The sequence below is a fragment of the Lactuca virosa genome, chromosome 3 (assembly GCF_052849685.1).
Source record: "Lactuca virosa cultivar CGN04683 chromosome 3, Lactuca_virosa_CGN04683_v6, whole genome shotgun sequence".
NCBI classification, from domain to species: Eukaryota; Viridiplantae; Streptophyta; class Magnoliopsida; order Asterales; family Asteraceae; genus Lactuca; species Lactuca virosa.
This window is the reverse complement of record NC_136428.1, coordinates 47421540-47425375: the sequence shown is the minus strand read 5'-3', so window position 1 is coordinate 47425375 and position 3836 is coordinate 47421540.

Here is a 3836-nt window from a genome sequence, read left to right as displayed (position 1 = left end):
TCAAGTATAGCAAGCTAGCGGATGGAATACTTACGTTTTTGAAGCCTTGGAGGGTTCACGGTTGAGTAAGCTTGAGACAAAAAGGAGTAGTGTGCAGCCAAGGGGAGAAAGGAGTGAAGGAAAGGAGTCTACTCATATATATAAGGGTGAGTGTGCGGCCATGAGGGGGTGTACGGCCGTACACCCATGTGTACGGTCGTACACTCCTCCTAAAGGAGTGTATGGCCCGATTTGCTACTTTTACGACTTGATAGCTCATCCCTAATCTCAACCTTGGCTATACTCAAGCTTAGAACACTTAAACGAACCCTTAAATAGTGCTAAAAGACAACAGAAACGAGTTTAACATTGACTTAATTGAATAGATGTACAAGATAGAAGTTTCGGGTTGTCACAGGGCCTAGTTTAGCAAATTGGGCCATTAGTGGGCCACTAGTGGGCTTGGCAAGCTTACCTAGTGTTGGGCCTTTTATATTATGGTGTGGGCCTTAGTTATGGACCAAGTTGGCCTAGGGGTAGAATGGTCATTCTACCCTATGAAGGATTATTATATTGGACTAAGTGTTAATTTGATGTTGGTAGCTCGGGGAGCCGAAGGAGCAGTAGTTCGAGATTTGGCAGATAGCAGCCAGAAGGATATCAGCAGTGCAAGCTGAGTCTCCTCACTGTGTGAATGGGTCTAAGGTCACAATGCCGACCCATGTAGTTTATGAGTAGGAAGACCCGGGGGATAGCCCTAGGCATTGTATGCTAGTATGATATTCCAGACCAAGGTCTAATGTCGGGTGGGAGCCCGAGGTATGTTTGCATGATAGATTATACTTGTTGTCTGTGTGATACTTGTATGTGCCTGGTAGAGAGGTGAGTGTGGGCGAGGTCCCGTATCTCACCATTAGTAGAGTGTGGACGGGGTTCCATATCTCATTAGAAGTAGAGCAGGGGCGAGACTCGAGTGAGGAAAGGAGTGAGTGTGGACGGGGGCCCGTATGTCACACACCGAAACCGATGGCGGAAACGTTCCGGGGTGGAGGACGTCATGTATAGCATCACAACCAATGTATAATAGCAACCATAGCAACACAACCATCACAGTGTATACACATATGAAAATGTTTACATCAGTTTGAAAACTTGTTTGAATTACATCAGAGAGTATATGAAAAATATAGACATAAGACTCTTATTGCTCCAGCTTCTCAAAAATCCAACAGGTACCTGTCTACTGATTTCCTGAGAATAGAAGCAGTTTGAAAATATTAGCTTAAAGCTAGTGAGTTCATAAGTAGTAGTTTGTAATGAAAACTTATTGGTGAGCTTGCAACAGTGTTTGTATCATTTCAAGAAAATCCGATATTTTCTTTAGTGAGAAAGTAGCGTTATCAGTTCCGTATAAACCATGCCTGCCCAACTGTAGCCAGCAGTTCGGGTGTGGGATTGTCAATCCCGAATAGATCTATTCACAAATCTCACGCTCTCTCTCTCCAGAAGACTCTGGTTATACTATGATAGGATTTATCCATGTACACCTAAGGGTACAGTATTGAAGTAGCGCTTCACAGTATCGTACAATCTAGTTTACGTGTAGTGTAGTAGCGTTCTACCATAGTGAAAATCCGTATGTATACCGTATGTAGTGATAATTACAGTTATGAATACCATGATAAAGTAGTGATGCAAACTGTAAACTATTGCTGTCTTAGTGCACATGTTTAGTAGTGAAAGTTTCTATACTTGTTATGTTTAGAAAAATCCCAAACTATACCGATTATAGTTTGCATGTAAAACGTAGTGAATAACGTACCCAGAAAACTATGCAATTTTAGTGAAAACGTCCCTTATGCTCAACACAGTACAAAAGGGTCAAAGTATGAGAGTTGCATGAGTTTTGAAAACATTTATGTTTAGCTTGTATTCCCCCCTGAAAACATTAAAAACACGAAAAATGTAGGGGTATGAACTCACCTTGAGCGAGTGGTTTGATTGAAGGATCGATACGGAAAGTTGGGTGTTCAAGTGAAGCCTTGAACAAGAATCGATCCTAATTAACACGCCAAGACACATAAACGAGTCAAATGAAGGTATTTCACCACTATAAGTGATGGAAAACCACTCTAGAGACTTGGATCTACTAGCACTAAGTGTTTGGACCTTGTAGGGTTGCATGAGGGGAGTGTATGGCCACCTTAAAGGTGTGTGCGGTTGCACACAGGAGTGTGCCGCCGTACAGAGGGCGTGTGCGGCCATACATAGAGGTGTGCGGCCATACATAGAGGTGTGCGGCCGTACATAGGGGTGTGCGGCCGTGCACTCTTCATTCACACTAAAAATGTCGATTTTCAGGTGTTTCCAAGCCAATACTAAGTCCAACTAGAAAAATGGAGGCCAAACTCTCACTTTGGAGAGTCTTTTTAGGTGTCTGCGGCCACCTTATGAAGGTGTGCGGCCGTACACCTTCATGTGATGAAGAACATGATGAACTTTGATGATTAAGGGCTTAGATCAATGGGTCATTCATGAATGATAACTGGAGTTTGTATGCTACGGGACAGACACTTCTTTAGGTTAGACACGTGGAAGACGGGATGGATGTTGCTGAGCTCTCGTGGTAACTGGAGTTTGTATGCTACGGGACCGATCCTAGCAAGGATCTCAAATGGTCCAATGTACCTTGGGTTTAGCTTTCCACGTTTTCCGAAACGTACCATGCCTTTCCAGGGTGAGACCTTCAGAAGGACGCGGTCACCGACCTGGAATTCCAAGGGTTTTCGTCGCTTATCGGCGTAGCTCTTTTGTCTATCTCGTAAGGCTTTCAGTCGTTCTCGGATTTGCACGATCTTTTCAGTCGTCTCTCGGAAGATTTCAGGACCAATGAGAGTGTTGTCGGGAACTTGACCCTTGACTAGCTGCGTGTCACCCACTTCAGCCCAGCACAGAGGGGATCTGCACTTGCGGCCATAGAGGGCTTCAAACGGCGCAGCCTTGATGCTGGTATGGTAGCTGTTGTTGTAGGAAAATTCGACCAAAGGTAGATGAGTGTCCCATGACGCACCGAAGTCAATAACGCAGGCTCTCAACATATCTTCCAATGTCTGAATTGTTCTCTCACTCTGTCCATCAGTCTGCGGATGATAAGTCGTGCTCATATCCAATTTAGTTCCAAGAGCCTTCTGTAGTGATTGCCAGAATCTCGAGGTAAACCTGCTATCTCGGTCGGAGATAATGGATACAGGTACCCCATGAAGGCGAACTATCTCCTGAATGTAGATCCGGGTGAGTCTCTCCATCTTGAAGTTTTCTTTGATTGGCAGGAAGTGGGCGAACTTCGTCAACCGATCGACAATTACCCAGATGGCGTCGTGCCCACTCGGTGATCTAGGTAACTTAGTGATAAAATCCATTGTTATCCTTTCCCACTTCCACTCAGGTATTTCTGGCTGCTGAAGTAAACCTGAGGGCTTCTGATATTCCACCTTCACCTTGGCGCAAGTCAAGCACTTGCACACAAAGGTTGCAATCTCCGCTTTCATGTTTGGCCACCAATAGAGCTGTTTGAGATCCAGATACATCTTGTCTGAACCTGGGTGAACGGAGTATTTCGTCTTGTGAGTCTCATTCATGACAACCTCTCTGTACCCGCCGAACTTTGGGGTCCAGATCCGGTTCATGAAATAGTAAACTCCGTCACCCCTGACCTCTAAGATCTTATCCATTCCCCTCAAGGCTTCATCCAAGGTGTTTTCTGGTTTTAAGGCTTCCAGCTGAGCCTCTCTGATCTGCGCGGACAGATGGGAATGGATGGTCATTGTTAGTGCCTTCACCTTACGCCTTGAATACTC